This window comes from Pelophylax lessonae (genome assembly GCF_965119305.1).
Source record: "Pelophylax lessonae genome assembly, chromosome: 8".
Classification (NCBI taxonomy): domain Eukaryota; kingdom Metazoa; phylum Chordata; class Amphibia; order Anura; family Ranidae; genus Pelophylax; species Pelophylax lessonae.
Genome location: NC_138775.1, coordinates 288,619,175 through 288,638,252, shown reverse-complemented (window position 1 = coordinate 288,638,252; position 19,078 = coordinate 288,619,175). Strand labels below are relative to the sequence as shown.

Below are 19,078 nucleotides of genomic sequence, written 5' to 3'. Positions count from 1 at the left end.
TATACGATGGTTGCAGACAATCTATAGATCTCCAAGGGCGGCCATTCGGTTGGGAGGAAGGCTGTCCCCTTCGTTCCTGTTGTCCAGAGGTACGCGGCAGGGCTGTCCTCTTTCTCCGGCCCTTTTCGCCATCGCCATGGAACCCTTGGCTGAGGCGCTCCGAACCTCGCCGGAGGTTCGGGGGCTTCGGGTGGCGTGGCTGGAGGAGAGGGTGGCGCTGTACGCGGACGACCTCCTGTTGTTTCTGCAGGATGCGGGTCCCTCCCTTCGGGGGGCTCTGGACATCCTGGACGGCTTCTCCAGGGTGACGGGCCTAAAGGTGAATTGGTCAAAGTCCCAGCTGCTTGCGATCGACGAGGCGGCCAGGAGTGCTGCCCCGCCGGATCTCTCGCTACAGTGGGTCGACAGTTTCATGTATCTGGGGGTGAGGGTGTCTAAGGACCCCTCGGAATTTATTTCCCTTAATCTAGACCCGGTGGTGCGGGATGTTCGGGCCAGGCTGAAGGCATGGGAGAACCTTCCCCTCTCCCTGTTGGGCAGGGTGAATCTGATAAAAATGAAGATCCTCCCTAAATTGACCTACCTCTTTCGCCACTCACCCCAATGGATCCCCAAAACCTTCTTCACCAATTTGAATAGGCTCTTCTCCTCCTTTTTGTGGGGCCCTCGCCCCCCCCGCTACAAGTTTTCAACGCTGATGAGACCCCAGTCACAGGGGGGTCTAGCCTTCCCAGACTGTCATAAATATTTTTTGGCCTCCCAGTTGGTTTCCGCGGTGTGGTGGCTGTCTCCTGATGCCTCCAACTCCGCGGTGGTGCTGGAGGCGGCGGTGCTGGGGTCAATGGAGGCGCTGTCGCATCTGTTGTTCCGGGGCCCCAAGGCTCCGTATCCTTTGACCTCATCCATGCTAACGACGCTCAGAGCCTGGCGTCAGGGCCTGGCGCTGGAGGCTTACCCGAGCACCGCGGTCTCCCCTAGGGCGCCGCTGTGGATCAACCCTACTCTGCCCCACTTGTACTCCCTCCCCGACCCGGCGGCCTGGACCAGATACGGCATTAAGGTGATTTCGGATCTGTCCTCGGACTTCTCCCTCCCTTCATTTGACCAACTTTGTGAGTCTCACGGGGTGCCCCCGTCTCACCTCTTCCGTTATCTCCAGTTGTCCCATGCCTTCGGGGCTCAGTTCCCGCGGGGGGGGGGCGGGGGTGGTGCAGTCGGATCTGGAGCGGGTTCTTCGGTTTGACTGCTCCGCCCGCGCCGCCTCGGTCCTGCACGCCCATCTCCTTCGGGTGTTCTCTCCGGAGCTCTCGGGTCTCCGAGATCGGTGGACTCGGGATGTCCCGGACATGGACGCCGAGGACTGGCAACAGGTGTGGGACTCCCCCTTTAAGATCCTGGTCTCCCTGAGGGACCGCATGGTGCAGTATAAGATCGCCCACCGGGCGTACTTCACTCCCCATCGCCTACATAAAATGCATGAGTCCCACTCCCCGGAGTGCTGGCGGTGCGGCCATGCGCCCGGGGACTTTATCCACATTTTCTGGACCTGCCCAGATTTGTCTGATTACTGGTCTCGGGTCTACGCGGCTGCAAACGGAGTGTTGCAGGTTTCGATAGACCCCTCGCCCAAGACGGCCCTGTTGGGCCTACTAGACGATCTGTTCCCTAGGGTGGCGGATCGCACCCTCATGGGTCTCCTCCTGTTTTTCGCCAGGAAGAACATAGTACTTCATTGGAGGCAGCGGTCCCCTCCCCCGCTCCGGCGGTGGAGGGCACTGGTGGATTCGGTGATACCGTTGTACAAGGACACGTATTCTCACAGGGGATGCCCCAAAAAGCATGACAGGGTTTGGGCCAAGTGGCTGGCGGACTCCTCCGTGCCGCTGCTTGCCGCCTGTCTGGGCGGGGGCGGCTTGGGGGCTCCGTAGACCGCTATCCGGGGCCGGCCGAGAGGCGGCCCGGACTATACTACTTATCCTATGCTGTACACTGATTAACGTTGTATTCTTGCTGCCAGTGTAATTATGCCCCTGCGTGGGCCCACTTTTCCCCCTTTCTTTTTATTATTTTTTTCATGTTTGATTGCCTTGACGTTGACAATGCGCTGCACGACTGTTATGTGAACCTTTTTGCACCTATTGTTTTTGTGTTGTTATGTTTTTCTGTTGAAACAATAAAAAGATTTTCAAAAAAAAAAAAAAAAAATCGCTGATCACCGCCATTACTAGTAAAAAAAAAAAACAATAAAAATTAAATAAATCTTTCCCGTAGACGCGATAACTTTTGCGCAAACCAATCAGAATAAGCTTATTGAGATTTTTTTACCAAAAATATGTAGCAGAAAACAAATTGCCCTAAAATGTTAAAAAAATTTAGATTTTTACATTTTTTTTTTGGGAATGTTATATAGCAGAACGTGAAAAATATTGTTTTTTTTTTTTTTTCAGAATTGTCACACTTTTTTGTTTTAAAACGCAAAAAATAAAAATCGCACAGGTGATCAAATACCACCAAAAGAAAGCTCTGTTTGTGGGGAAAAAAGGACATAAATTTTATTTACTTACAGCGTCGCACGACTGCGCAATTATCCGTTAAAATAATGCAATGCCGAATCGCAAAATATGGCCTGGTCATTAAGGGGGAAAATCTTCCGGTCCAGAAGTGGTTAAAGTCTAAGCCAGGGGTCTCTAAACTTTCTGAACAAAGAGTCAGTTTACTGTCCTTTAGACTTAGGGGGCAAGAGTGTGGCCAGTGAGGGTAGAAAATGTCCCGGCGTCAATGGGAGTAAACAATGCCCCATCTTTGGCATTAGTGGGAGGAATAGTACCCGATTGTTGGTATTAAGGGAAGAAATAGTGCCCCATCATTGGTGTCAGTGGAAGGAATAGTGTCCCATTGTTGGTATCAGGGGAAGGAAAAGTACCCTATCATTGGTGTCAGTGCGAAGAATAGGGTCCTGCAGTTGGTGTCATTGGGAGGAATAGTGTCCCATCATTGGTGTCAGTTGGAGGAATAGTGCCCCATCATTGGTGACAGTGGGAGGAATAGTGCCCCATCATTGGTGACAGTGGGAGGAATAGTGTCCCATCATTGGTGTCAGTGGGAGGAATAGTGCCCCATCATTGGTGTCAGTGGGAGGAATAGTGTCCCATCATTTGTATCAGTGGAAGGAATAGTGTCCCATCATTGGTATCAGTGGGAGGAATTGTGCCCCATCATTGGTGTCAGTGGGAGGAATAGTGCCCCATCATTGGTGTCAGTGGGAGGAATAGTGCCCCATCATTGGTGTCAGTGGGAGGAATAGTGCCCCATCATTGGTGTCAGTTGGAGGAATAGTGCCCCATTATTGGTGTCAGTGGGAGGAATAGTGCCCCATCATTGGTGTCAGTGGGAGGAATAGTGCCCCATCATTGGTGTCAGTGGGAGGAATAGTGCCCCATCATTGGTGTCAGTGGGAGGAATAATGCCCCATCATTGGTATCAGTGGGAGGAATAGTGCCCCATCATTGGTGTCAGTGGGAGGGATGGTGCCCCGTCATTGGTGTCAGTGGAAAGAATAGTGCCCCATCATTGGTGTCAGTGGGAGGAATAGTGCCCCATCATTGGTGTCAGTGGGAGGGATGGTGCCCCGTCATTGGTGTCAGTGGAAAGAATAGTGCCCCATCATTGGTGTCAGTGGAAAGAATAGTGCCCCATCATTGGTGTCAGTGGGAGGAATAGTGCCCCATCATTGGTGTCAGTTGGAGGAATAGTGCCCCATCATTGGTGTCAGTGGGAGGAATAGTGCCCCATTGTTGGTGTCAGTGGGAGGAATAATGCCCCATTGTTGGTATCGGGGTAATGAATAGTGGCCCCCATCATTGCTGTCAGTGGGAAGAATAGTGCCCCATTGTTGGGTTCAGTGGTAGGAATTATGCCCGGTAGTTGGTGTAGAAGGAATAGTGGCTTGTATCAGTGGGAGGAGTAGTGTCTGAAGGGCCTGCAAAGACAAGCAAAAGGCCGCATCTGCCCCCCTCCCCCATAATATAAAATAAAGACACAGCAGGAGGAATGGACCTCTTTTGCAATGGCCGTAACGGGTAAATATCATTTTTTTGGGTGGATAAGGAAGAGTTGAATCCTCAGGTTTTTTATTAGATGACCCCAAGTAGTGAGATTACACAGAATTCTCAGTTCTGCTCACCTGACACATCAGAGATAAATTGGTCACTAAGAGCCGGATTTGTTATAAATTATAGAGAGTGCTGCAAGAGGAGCGTGACGTCACCGCCATGTATAGCCAGAAAAGCCAGTGGGTGGTCCATCTATTGTGGAGAGGTCCATGCCTGAGCCTTGGGGACAAATGGGACCCTCTAAAGCCTTCCTGTGTCCTCTAATCCCCAGAATATCCTGGGGGTAATCCCTTACTCTCTGGCTGTTGTGCAGGTAACTGCCCTCCTCCTGGGACTTGTAGTTCCACAATATATGGCTTTCACAGCCTGACCCAGAAAGACTTGACATGCCCTGTATGGAGAGGATTCCAGAGAAGTGAAGACTCACCTCCTCACCTGGAGCCAGCAGAGTCTTGTCCAGCCCTGGACACAGCACCCAGGGGATCAGCAGAGGAAGTGGGGCTCAGGCCATGTGTTGGGGTCTCTCCCTCTTTAAATGTCGCCGTCCTCCTTCTCAGTTCTCTAGGATTCTCCGCACTTGTTTATTGTTCACAACAGGTAGAAACTCTATCTCTTCCTCTTCAGCTGGGTGCCTGCACTGATTGGCTGATGCCTGCGATGACAAGAGAAGGGCAGGAACATTCCATGCAAGGTGATCTGTCTGTGCACCTGCTAATCTGTAACACACAGTGCAGAGAGTGGCACCCCTCCCTCCTATATACTTCTATGTATAGACTATGGACTCCAATATAATATACCTGTACAGTGCAGAGAATGACCCCCCTCCCTCCTATATACTTCTATGTATAAACTATGGACTCCCATATAATATTCCTGTACAGTGCAGAGAATGACCCCCCCCCTATATACTTCTATGTATAGACTATGGACTCCAATATAATATACCTGTACAGTGTAGAGAATGACCCCCTCCCTCCTATATACTTCTATGTATAAACTATGGACTCCTATATAATATACCTGTACAGTGCAGAGAATGACCCCCCTCCCTCCTATATACTTCTATGTATAGACTATGGACTCCTATATAATATACCTGTACAGTGCAGAGAATGACCCCCCTCCCTCCTATATACTTCTATGTATAAACTATGGACTCCTATATAATATACCTGTACAGTGCAGAGAATGACCCCCCTCCCTCCTATATACTTCTATGTATAAACTATGGACTCCCATATAATATTCCTGTACAGTGCAGAGAATGACCCCCCCTCCCTCCTATATACTTCTATGTATAGACTATGGACTCCAATATAATATACCTGTACAGTGCAGAGAATGACCCCCCTCCCTCCTATATACTTCTATGTATAAACTATGGACTCCCATATAATATACCTGTACAGTGCAGAGAATGACCCCCCCCCCCCCTGTACTTCTATGTATAAACTATGGACCCCTATATAATATACCTGTACAGTGCAGAGAATGGCACCCCTCCCTCCTATATACTTCTATGTATAAACTATGGACTCCCATATAATATACTTGTACAGTGAAGAGAATGACCCCCCCCCCCCTGTACTTCTATGTATAAACTATGGACTCCTATATAATATACCTGTACAGTGCAGAGAATGACCCCCCTCCCTCCTCTGTACTTCTATGTATAAACTATGGACTCCAATATAATATACCTGTACGGTGCAGAGAGTGGCCCCCTCCCTCCTATATACTTCTATGTATAAACTATGGACTCATTTTACCTGTAAAGTGCAGAGAATGACCCCCTCCCTCCTCTGTACTTCTATGTATAAACTATGGACTGCTATATAATATACCTGTACAGTGCAGAGAATGACCCCCTCCCTCCTCTGTACTTCTATGTATAAACTATGGACTGCTATATAATATACCTGTACAGTGCAGAGAATGCCTCCCTCCTCTGTACTTCTATGTATGGACTATGGACTCATATATAATATACCTGTACAGTGCAGAGAGTGGCACCCCTCCCTCCTATATACTTCTATGTACAGTATAAACTATGGACTCATTTTACCTGTACACAGGGGAGGACTGGGCTAGGGGGCAGGGGGGCAATTGCCCCCTGGGCCACTCTGATGCCCCGTGAAAAGGCTGCACTGCTTCTGCCAAAGACATGCCTAATGGATTCTTGGTGAAGAGAAGTAAAAAGTCCCTGCCACTGACTTACTGAGTGCATACTTACCAACTGTCCTGTTTTTGCAGGGACAGTCTTGGCAAATAGGAGTCTGTCCCGGGTAATTTACATTGTCCCTGCAAGCGCCCGTCAATCAGGCTGCCCGTAAATGCCCGTTACGGGCAGCCGGTGCCCGTAAAAAAAATGGTTGCAGGCCAAAATCGTAAATGTGCATGCGCCGTTCCAACACCTGCCGGGCCTGGGAAAGCTCGAACAAGCTCATCCGGGCGAGCGCATGCGCAGTTACGTAATGGCGCCGCCTGGCGCCATTATTAAAACCTAATTATACCAGATAGTATAATTAGGTTTTATCGTACTTATTTACACCTTGCACTTTATTCATATTTACATATTAAATTTTTTGCATGGTCACACCTGAGCACATTTGACACTTTAGAATTGCAGGGAATTGTGATGAGAATTTTAAAATTTAGGCAGAAGTAGTGAAGCTGAATGGGAGAATTATTCCAACTCTGCTACTTTGGCCTTAGGTTTGAAATTCGCTTTTCAATTTCCTGTGTTGAGTAGACCCTATAATCTGATGATAAGTAGGCGGAGCTTAATTATGTGGAGTGGGTGGAGCTTCAGGGAAGTGGGTGTGGCCGGTTCCATGCCCCACTGGAGACTCTCCTCCCCCGGCCAGCCCCAACCAAGCTGTCCAAGCTTCCCCCAACCGCCCCCTGCTGGCCGGGTGGGGAACCTAGATTCAGCCAGTAAGTAGAGAGTATCTGGAGCAGGGCTTCAGCTTGGAATGGGGATCAGGAAGAGGTTGGGAAGAGGGGGAGTGCAGGGGGGGCCCTTGTTGCTGCACCAAGGGCCTCTGGTGTGTACTTGCCCCCTGGGCCGAAAGTTGCCAGTCTGCCCCTGCCTGTACAGTGTAGAGAATGACCCCCTCCCTCCTCTGTACTTCTATGTATAAAATATGGACTCCAATATAATATACCTGTACAGTGCAGAGAGTGGCACCCCTCTTCTGTGCTATCATATAGTATATCTGCTATGTGCTTCTATGTACAGTATATGCTACAGAGTCATATACAACATACCATTACAGTTCAGAGAATGCCCCCCCTCTCCCTCCTCTGTACTGCCATATATACACGATGGACTCCTGTATAATATACCTGAACTGCACTATGCAGAGATTGGCACCCATCCCACCTCAGTATATATAAACTATGGACTCCTTTATAATATACCTGTACAGTGCAGAGAATGACCCCCCTCCCTACTCTGTGCAATCATATACAACATTATATCTGATCTGTGCTTCTATGTATATGCTATGGGTCATTTATAATGTACAGTGCCTTGCGAAAGTATTCGGCCCCCTTGAACTTTGCAACCTTTTGCCACATTTCAGGCTTCAAACATAAAGATATAAAATTTTTTGTGAAGAATCAACAACAAGTGAGACACAATCATGAAGTGGAATGAAATTTATTGGATATTTCAAACTTTGTTAACAAATAAAAAACTGAAAAATTGGGCGTGCAAAATTATTCAGCCCCTTTACTTTCAGTGCAACAAACTCTCTCCAGAAGTTCAGTGAGGATCTCTGAATGATCCAATGTTGACCTAAATGACTAATGATGATAAATAGAATCCACCTGTGTGTAATCAAGTCTCCGTATAAATGCACCTGCACTGTGATAGTCTCAGAGGTCTGTTTAAAGCGCAGAGAGCATCATGAAGAACAAGGAACACACCAGGCAGGTCCGAGATACTGTTGTGGAAAAGTTTAAAGCTGGATTTGGATACAAAAAGATTTCCCAAGCTTTAAACATCCCAAGGAGCACTGTGCAAGTGATAATATTGAAATGGAAGGAGTATCAGACCACTGCAAATCTACGAAGACCTGGCTGTCCCTCTAAACTTTCAGCTCATATACAAGGAGAAGACTGATCAGAGATGCAGCCAAGAGGCCCATGATCACTCTGGATGAACTGCAGAGATCTACAGCTGAGGTGGGAGACTCTGTCCATAGGACAACAATCAGTCGTATACTGCACAAATCTGCCCTTTATGGAAGAGTGGCAAGAAGAAAGCAATTTCTTAAATATATCCATAAAAAGTGTCATTTAAAGTTTGCCACAAGCCACCTGGGAGACACCAAACATGTGGAAGAAGGTGCTCTGCTCAGATGAAACCAAAATCAAACGTTTTGGCAACAATGCAAAACGTTATGTTTGGCGTAAAAGCAACACAGCTCATCACCCTGAACACACCATCCCCACTGTGAAACATGGTGGTGGCAGCATCATGGTTTGGGCCTGCTTTTCTTCAGCAGGGACAGGAAAGATGGTTAAAATTGATGGGAAGATGGATGGAGCCAAATACAGGACCATTCTGGAAGAAAACCTAATGGAGTCTGCAAAAGACCTGAGACTGGGACAGAGATTTGTCTTCCAACAAGACAATGATCCAAAACATAAAGCAAAATCTACAATGGAATGGTTCACAAATAAACATATCCTGGTGTTAGAATGGCCAAGTCAAAGTCCAGACCTGAATCCAATCGAGAATCTGTGGAAAGAACTGAAAACTGCTGTTCACAAACGCTCTCCATCCAACCTCACTGAGCTCGAGCTGTTTTGCAAGGAGGAATGGGCAAAAATTTCAGTCTCTCGATGTGCAAAACTGATAGAGACATACCCCAAGCGACTTACAGCTGCAATCGCAGCAAAAAGTGGCGCTACAAAGTATTAACTTAAGGGGGCTGAAAAATTTTGCACTCCCAATTTTTCAGTTTTTTATTTGTTAAAAAAGTTTGAAATATCCAATAAATTTTGTTCCCCTTCATGATTGTGTCCCACTTGTTGATTCTTCACAAAAAATTACAGTTTTATATCTTTATGTTTGAAGCCTGAAATGTGGCAAAAGTTTGCAAAGTTAAAGGGGGTCAAATACTTTCGCAAGGCACTGTACCTTTACAGTGTAGAGAATGGCCTCCCTTCCTCCTCTGTACTTCTATCTATGTATACATTATGGACTCCTATCTAATATATCTACAGTATAAAGTGCAGAGAATGCCCCCCCCCCCCCTCCTCTATGCATTCATATAGTATTCTATGTATATACTGTGGGTTCCCATATAATATACCAGTGGTCAGCACAGAGAATGGCACCCCTCCCTCTTCTGTGCAATCATATAGTATGTCTGCTCAGTGCTTCTATGCATACACAATATACAGTATCTTTTAGGTGTTACTATGTATCCTCCATGAGATCTTATACAATATATCTTTTAGATGCTAGAATATATGCACCATGAGCAATCATACAATATATTTCTTATTTGCTACAGTACAATATATTCACTGTGAATTATTATACAATATATCTGCACTATGCAACAATAAATCCACTGTGTGCTAGTATACAATAAATACCTGATGTGCGCTGCAAAGTATCCTCTATGAGCTCTTTTACAATATACTGTATGTGACTGTGCTGCAATGTGTCCACTATGAATTCCTGCATAGTATACCTGTTATCTGCTACTGTACATTATATCCAGCACAAGCTCTTGTACTAGATCTTCCTGGTGACACATCGGGGTTGATTTACTAAAGACAAATAGGCTGTGCATTTTGCAAGTGCAGTTTCTCCAGAGCTTGGTAAATGAGGGGAAGCTCTGCTGACTTCCATCATCCAATCATGCGCAAACAAAAATATGCTGTGGTTTTTTTTTTTTCTTGCAAGTGATTGGGTATTCTTTGCAAAGTGAAGCTTCACCTTTTTTACTAAGCTCTGGAGCAACTGGTCTCTGGATGGTCTGTGATGAGGGGAGTCTGTGATGGGGGATGGGGGGTCTGTGTTGGGATGGTCTTTGATGAGGGGAGTCTGTGATGGGGGGGGGGTCTTTATTGGGATGGTTTGTGATTGAGGGGGGGGGGTCTGTATTGGGATGGTCTGTGATGAGGGGAGTCTGTGATGGGGGGGGGGGGTCTGTATTAGGATGCTCTGTGATGAGGGGAGTCTGTGATGGGGGGGATCTGTATTAGGATGCTCTGTGATGAGGGGGGTCTGTAATGGGGGGATCTGCATCGGGATGGTCTGTGATGAGGGGAGTCTGTAATGGGGGGAGGGGGATCTGTATTGGGATGGTCTGTGATGAGAGGAGTCTGTGAGGGGGGGGATCTGTATTGGGATGGTCTGTGATGAGGGGAGTCTGTGATGGGGGGGGGGGGGTCTGTATTGGGATGGTCTGTGATGAGGGGAGTCTGTGATGGGGGGGGGGGTCTGTATTGGGATGGTCTGTGATGAGGGGAGTCTGTGATGGGGGGATCTGTATTGGGATGGTCTGTGATGAGGGGAGTCTGTGATTGGGGGGGGGATCTGTATTGGGATGGTCTGTGATGGGGGGGAGTCTGTGATGGGGGGGTCTGTATTGGGATGGTCTGTGATGAGGGGAGTCTGTGATGGGCGGTCTGTATTGGGATGGTCTGTGATGAGAGGAGTCTGTGATTGGGGGGGGGATCTGTATTGGGATGGTCTGTGATGAGAGGAGTCTGTGATTGGGGGGGGGGTCTGTATTGGGATGGTCTGTGATGACGGGAGTCTGTGATGGGGGGGGGATCTGTATTGGGATGGTCTGTGATGAGGGGAGTCTGTGATGGGGGTGGGGATCTGTATTGGGATGGTCTGTGATGAAGGGAGTCTGTGATGGGGGGGATCTGTATTGGGATGGTCTGTGATGAGGGGAGTCGGTGATTGGGGGGGGGATCTGTATTGGGATGGTCTGTGATGAGGGGAGTCTGTGATGGGGGGGATCTGTATTGGGATGGTCTGTGATGAGGGGAGTCGGTGATTGGGGGGGGGGGTCTGTATTGGGATGGTCTGTGATGAGGGGAGTCGGTGATTGGGGGGGGGGATCTGTATTGGGATGGTCTGTGATGAGGGGAGTCTGTGATGGGGGGGATCTGTATTGGGATGGTCTGTGATGAGGGGAGTCGGTGATTGGGGGGGGGGGTCTGTATTGGGATGGTCTGTGATGAGGGGAGTCTGTGATATGGAGTTTGTGGTTTGGAATTGAATATTATGGTATGTCATATAATTTTGCATATAGACGAGGTGATGTTTGCATGTAAATCTGACTTCCTGATACATTTAATTTTAGTTTTAATTATCATGATATAAAATAATGGATGTGGGAGCCTTTTGGTGGGTGTGATTTTTTTTTTTGGTGGGGGGGGGGGGGGGCATTTCATTATTGGACCCAGGTAGCACAATGTCTTTGGCCAGCCCTGTGTCCAATAGAGAAAACTGTTCCAGGTAGGAATTCTCTCACTTCCTGTTGTGTCTCTTGAATGCCTCTTTCAGGCTGCATTCACATCTGAGCGCCTTGAAGCTCAAAGCTCCAAAATGCTGGAGGACAAAAAAATCTATTATTCTCTATATAGTTGTTTCACATCTCTACTCCAAGTTACATGAGGCCAAATGTCTTGAGAGTTCTTTTGTAGCTTAATTTGTGCAGATTGGTGCATTTTTTAACCATTTATTTTATCCATAGAAATACACTCAAATGTGCGATTCATGCATTTTTGGAGTGTTTTCACGCATTTTGCTGTGCATTTATTTTGTGTTTTTCTGCTTAAATGCATTAATTAAATAAAAAGAAATAATAGTAATAATGAAATAACATTACAACAATACAAATAACAGTATCTCACAAAGTGAGTACACCCCTCACATTTTTGTAAATCTTTTATTCTATCTTTTCATGTGACAACACTGAAGAAATGACACTTTGCTACAATGTAAAGTAGTGAGTGTACAGCTTGTATAACAGTGTAAATTTGCTGTCCCCTCAAAATAACTCAACACAGCCATTAATGTCTAAACCGCTGGCAACAAAAGTGAGTACACCCCTAAGTGGAAATGTCCAAATTGGGCCCAAAGAGTCAATATTTTGTGTGGTCACCATTATTTTTCAGCACTGCCTTAACCCTCTTGGGCATGGAGTTCACCAGAGCTTCACAGGTTGCCACTGGAGTCCTCTTCCACTCCTCCATGACGACATCACGGAGCTGCTGGATGTTAGAGACCTTGCGCTCCTCTGCCTTCCGTTTGAGGATGCTCCACAGATACTCAATAGGGTTTAGGTCTGGAGACATGCTTGGCCAGTCCATCACCTTTACCCTCAGCTTCTTTAGCAAGACAGTGGTCGTCTTGGAGGTGTGTTTGGGGTCGTTATGTTAGAATCCTGCCCTGTGGCCCAGTCTCCAAAGGGAGGGGATCATGCTCTGCTTCAGTATGTCACAGTACATGTTGGCATTCATGGTTCCCTCAATGAACTGTAGCTCCCCAGTGCCGGCGGCAGCACTCATGGAGCCCCAAACCATGACACTCCCACCACCATGCTTGACTGTAGGCAAGACACACTTGTCTTTGTACTCCTCACCTGGTTGCCGCCACACACGCTTGACACCATCTGAACCAAATAAGGTTATCTTGGTCTCATCAGAACACAGGACATGGTTCCAGTAATCCATGTCCTTAGTCTGCTTGTCTTCAGCAAACTGTTTGCGGGCTTTCTTGTGCATCATCTTTAGAAGAGGCTTCCTTCTGGGATGACAGCCATGCAGACCAATTTAATGCAGTGTGCAGCGTATGGTCTGAGCACTGACAGGCTGACCCCCCACCCCTTCAACCTCTGCAGCAATGCTGGCAGCACTCATACGTCTATTTCCCAAAGACAACCTCTGGATAGGATGCTGAGCACGTGCACTCAACTTCTTTGGTTGACCATAGCGAGGCCTGTTCTGAGTGGAACCTGTCCAGTTAAACTGCTGTATGGTCTTGGCCACCGTGCTGCAGCTCAGTTTCAGGGTCTTGGCAATCTTCCTATAGCCGAGGCAATCTTTATGTAGAGCAACAATTCTTTTTTTCAGATCCTCAGAGAGTTCTTTGCCATGTTGAACTTCCAGTGACCAGTATGAGAGAGTGAGAGCGATAACACCAAATTTAACACACCTGCTCCCCATTCACACCTGAGACCTTGTAACACTAACGAGTCACATGACACCGGGGAGGGAAAATGGCTAATTGGTCCCAATTTGGACATTGTCACTTAGGGGTGTACTCACTTTTGTTGCCAGCGGGTTAGACATTAATGGCTGTGTGTTGAGTTGTTTTGAGGGGACAGCAAATTTACACTGTTATACAAGCTGTACACTCACTACTTTACATTGTAGCAAAGTGTCATTTCTTCAGTGTTGTCACATGAAAAGATAGAATAAAATATTTACAACAAATGTGAGGGGTGTACTCATTTTTTGTGAGATACTGTAAATAAAACAAATAATCATAAATAAAAAATAATAATAACAATATAATAAATAAATAAATAAACCCTTACCCTAAGCCCTAACCCTCCCAAAAAAAATGTAAAAAAATACAAAAATAAATAATAATCAATAAAAGCAGATGAAAAGCATTGCAACAAATGATGAAATGGATGATATTTCTCTCTCTCTTTTGGCAATTTTTCTCTATTGGCTAGTAATGAACCCCAAAGCTCAAAAACACTTTACCCCTTGATGCCGACGTAACAAAAAATATGCGGCCTTCGTCTTCAAGGGGTTGTACCGGGGTGATGCCTGCAGCTTCTGTATTTTAGAGCCGACGGTCAGTTTTCTTGTAATAACAACCAATGCGGCTAATCAGCTGCTCGGCTGTTAATACAAGCAGCAGGAGGGGATGTATATACCGTATACAATTGCGACACAAATCATATTGTAATTGAATGTTATTAAAAATCACCTTTCCTTTCCAATCTGCAGCTGTTGCAATTTTCTGAAACTGCAATGCAATATGGCCGCCTGGAGCTGTTCTGTACACAGAATGTATACTGACCACACCCCCCAAAACATCATTACTTGCTTGTGGGATTGGCTCACCAATTTTCCCAGAAGTCTAAGATACAAGTCAGATTTTTGGTATCCCCTGCAACAAAAATGTCATTTTTAGTGAGATCCTCCCAATAGGAACACGTCTAAAGGGACGCAGGCCCAGCAACTTTCCTCATTAGTGCTTTGCAGCTGCCACAGCTGATAGATAATTATGAAACCACTCCCATTAGACTCACTCAGTACAGAGGAACAAACAATGATTTCTTTAGAATAACAAAAGGTAGGAATCTGCAACAAAGTTTGTTATAATCCCTGTAATGTACAGAGATCACCCAGAGGGGAATGTTTTTTTTCTCAACAAAAGTGGAGTTACTCTTTAAAGCACCACCTTTGGAGACTTTTAAGTACCGTAGTTTATCGCCATTCCTGAAAGGTTATTTCTTCCTAAAAAAATTAGTTTTAAAGACTGCTGTGCAACGGTGTGACATAAAATATTGCATTTTATTCTCTAAGGTCTCTGTTCAAATATATATATATATAATGTTTGGGGGTTCTAAGTCATTTTCTAGCAAAAAAAAAAAAAATACTGATTTTAACTTGTAAGCAACCAGTGTCAGAAAAAGGATTAGGTGTGAAGGGGTTAAAAACGCTGCACAAAAACACTTAAAAACGCACAACAAAATGCTAGAAGTTCAAAAATGCAACGCTCAGGTGTGAATGTGGCCGGAGGTCCAAGGGGATGAATGATAATCTTCAGTAAAGACTCTGCAAATCATTACTAAATCCCAAATTAACTAAGCAAACACTTTGAGGCATATTTGCTAAAGATAAGACATAGTTTAAAGGGGACACAAAGCTATCACTGAGTAGATAAGATAAACTGTTTCCCCGGAAGCTGTCAGTGTCATCTTATATCATGTTATATAGGATATCTGGTGTTAGCACAGACCCCAGGAATGTTCTCTCTGGTGTCTCCCCAGGAAAGTTTTGCTGATTTCAGTAAGCCCAGGTTCACATTGAGGCACGATTTCAAGCTGGCATTTCAGTCCCACTTCGGGGGCTTTTTCACAGACATCTGTGCACAGGGCAGCCATAAAAAATGTTGGGGCCCCTTACACAGCTTTAGGCCTGGGCCCCCTGGGCCTGACCCCTTTAATCAGAGTTTACCCCTTAGTTCCCCCCTTACATCAGGGTCCCCAAAGTTCCCCCTCTTACATCAGGGTCCCAAGAGTCCCTTCTTCTTATATCAGGGTCCCCAGAGTCCCCCCTTACATCAGGGTCCCCAGAGTTCCCTGCCTCCCCCTTACATCAGGGTCCCCAGAGTTCCCCCCTTACATCAGGGTCCCCAGAGTTCCTTCTTCTTATATCAGGATCCCCAGAGTTCCCCCCCTTACATCAGGGTCCCCAGAGTTCCTCCTCTTATATCAGGGTCCCAAGAGTCCCTTCTTCTTATATCAGGGTCCCCACAGTCCCCCCTTACAGCAAGGTCCCCAGAGTTCCCCCCTTACATCAGGGCCCCCAGAGTTCCCCCCTTACATCAGGGTCCCAAGAGTCCCTTCTTCTTATATCAGGGTCCCCAGAGTTCCCACTAATTACATCAGGGTCCCAAGAGTCCCTTCTTATATCTGGGTCCCCAGAGTTCCCCCTTACATCAGGGTCCCAAGAGTCCCTTCTTCTTATTTCAGGGTCCCCAGAGTTCCCCCCTTACATCAGGGTCCCCGGAGTTCCCCCCTTACATCAGGGTCCCCAGAGTTCCCCCTTTACATCAGGGTCCCCAAAGTCCCCCCCACTTACATTAGGGTCCCAAGAGTCCCTTCTTCTTATATGAGGGTCCCCAGAGTTCCCCCCCCTTAGATCAGGCCCCAGAGTTCCCCCCCTTACATCAGGTTCCCCAGAGTTCCCCCCTTACATCAGGGTCCCAAGAGTCCCTTCTTCTTATTTCAGGGTCCCCAGAGTTCCCCCCCCTTACATCAGGGTCCCCGGAGTTCCCCCCTTACATCAGGGTCCCCAGAGTTCCCCCTTTACATCAGGGTCCCCAAAGTCCCCCCCCCCCACTTACATTAGGGTCCCAAGAGTCCCTTCTTCTTATATGAGGGTCCCCAGAGTTTCCCCCCCTTAGATCAGGCCCCAGAGTTCCCCCCCTTACATCAGGTTCCCCAGAGTTCCCCCCTTACATCAGGGTCCCAAGAGTCCCTTCTTCTTATATCAGGGTCCCCAAAGTTTCCCGTCAAATTCTGGTCCCTAGAGTTCGCCCTTACATCAGAGACCCCAATTTCATTAGGCTCCACAAAGCCTCCCCTTACCTTAGGATCCCAAATCCCCCCATACATTATGGTTCTAGAGCCCATTCCCTTTCAGTAGGGTCCCCAAAGTTAGAAGGGAAGAGCAGAGTGGGTCTCCTACATGTGTATGGGCTGCCCCCCCCCCCCCTCGATGGCAGCCCTGTCTGTGCGGGTTTCTGCACAGGCGTCTATTAAAATCGCCAGCCCCCCCTGGTCGCCAAAGAGTACAGAAACTACTTTTAGGAATCAGTGCGGCGTTGCACCAATTCGGATAGTGCTATGGCCGGCCACTGGCTCTGATTTGACATGCGATTTGACATGTCAAATCGCATGCCAAATCGGTCCAATGTGAAAGTGGGCTAAAAGGAACAAAAAATAAAATTAATGATTTTTGCATGTTGTATTAGCATGCAGACCACCTTAAATAATGCCCCCATGTGATGCTGGGCCTCCATGATTGAAAGAACTAAAATCCAATGATGCTGGACGTCCTCCAGCCAGGAAATGGGGCGGGGCTCTATCTAACTTTCTGCAGCTTCTAATGCACATGGTGAGAAGCTCACAGTGTTCAGTGAAATCAGAGGAAGCATTTCAGTCCAGGAGAGGAGCCGGTGTTCTAAAATTTTATCGGACCCATGAAAATTCCGGACCTCGTCACTTCCGGCTGGTGCGAGCCCCGGTGCGCATGAGGAAATTCTAAGACTTAGAGAACAGCTGATTGAGAGGAGGAGGGGCTGAGGTGGGACGCACACACCGCCGTGGGAAAATTGCTGTCACGGGCGAACCATATGTGCTAGAGACCCCAAAATTGTATCGCAGGTAGCCAAGACGCTCCCCTACAGCTGTTAAAATTTTGGGGTCTCAGGGATGAAAGGGTGCGGAGCAGTGGTCCCCGGTTCTCGGGGTCACTGCTCCGCGCCCTTTCATCCCCGAGACCCACGGGGTCACTACTCCGCACCCTTTCATCCCCGGGACCCCAAATTTCTATCAGCAATAGGGGAGCGTTTTAGCTACCTGCGATATAATTTTGGGGTCTCTAGCAGCTTTGGTTCGCCCGTGACAGCAATTTTCCCGTGGCGGTGTGTGCGTCCCTCCTCAGCCCCTCCTCCTCTCAATCAGCTGTTCGCCAAGTCTTAGAATTTCCTCGGACCTTGTGCGCATGCGCACCAGGGCTCGCACCAGCCGGAAGTGACGAGGTCCGATTTTTTTCACGGGTCCGACAAAATTTTACAACACCGGTACAACTGTGCAAGACTGAAGAGGAGGATGGAGGTCAGGTCAGATTTGACGGTGTTATTTTTAGAGCTCATACCGGCCAATCCTGTTGCGCACAGAGATTCACACATCAGGAATGACAGTCACTCACCCCTATAATTATCATGTAACAAAGGACGATTAGTGTTTATTTGTCCACACCCGCACTTTTATTTCCATCCTCAGCTGACATGGAAGCAGATGCCTGCGATGAATGTAAATGACATATAAAGAAAGGACTCGCCATAGTGAAATATGTTCATATCACTTTATTGTAGAAAAAAGTATCCACTTACATTAAAACTTAGAACAATCCTCAGATTCCGCTGTGTGCGGCTCGGTGGTTACTGCAAATTGCAGCGTGCGCTCCACCGGGCCGGAAATGAGGTTGTACGCTCGTACCTTGCTAGATGCATTTCGCCCTCCCACTGGGTACAGATGATGTGATGTGGGGGATATTTTCTTGGCACACTTTGGACCCCTTAGTACCAATCAAACGCCATGGCCTACCTGAGTATTGTTGCTGACCATGTCCATCCCTTTATGACTACAGTGTCCCCATCTTCTGATGGCTCCTTCCAGCAGGATAATGCACCATGTCACAAAGCTCCAATCATCTCACCACTGGTTTCTTCACCATGACAATGAGGTCACTGTACTCCAATGGCCTCCACACTCACCAGATCCGGTCACTGTCCTCCAATGGCCTCCACACTCACCAGATCTGGTCACTGTCCTCCAATGGCCTCCACACTCACCAGATCCGGTCAATGTCCTCCAATGGCCACCACACTCACCAGATCCAGTCACTGTCCTCCAATGGCCACCACACTCACCAGATCCAGTCACTGTCCTCCAATGGCCTCCACACTCACCAGATCTGGTCACTGTCCTCCAATGACCTCCACACTCACCAGATCCGGTCAATGTCCTCCAATGGCCACCACACTCACCAGATCTGGTCACTGTCCTCCAATGGCCACCACACTCAACAGATCCAGTCACTGTCCTCCAATGGCCACCACACTCACCAGATCTGGTCACTGTCCTCCAATGGCCACCACACTCACCAGATCAGGTCACTGTCCTCCAATGGCCACCACACTCACCAGATCCAGTCACTCTCCTCCAATGGCCACCACACTCACCAGATCCAGTCACTGTCCTCCAATGGCCACCACACTCACCAGATCTGGTCACTGTCCTCCAATGGCCACCACACTCACCAGATCTGGTCACTGTCCTCCAATGGCCACCACAATCACCAGATCTGGTCACTGTCCTCCAATGGCCACCACACTCAACAGATCCAGTCACTGTCCTCCAATGGCCACCACACTCACCAGATCT

General features: G+C 47.5%; 1 protein-coding gene across 1 annotated transcript in view; it reads right to left on the bottom strand.

Moving 5' to 3' along the window:
* TMEM125 (transmembrane protein 125) overlaps window positions 1-4,730 on the bottom strand; it is a 46,053-nt gene extending 41,323 nt beyond the window's left edge. The window contains exon 1 of the mRNA XM_082266145.1: window positions 4,540-4,730. The gene's annotated coding sequence lies outside the window, so the exon portion shown is untranslated. The remainder of the gene's footprint in view (window positions 1-4,539) is intronic.
* Window positions 4,731-19,078: the final 14,348 nt, after the last annotated feature.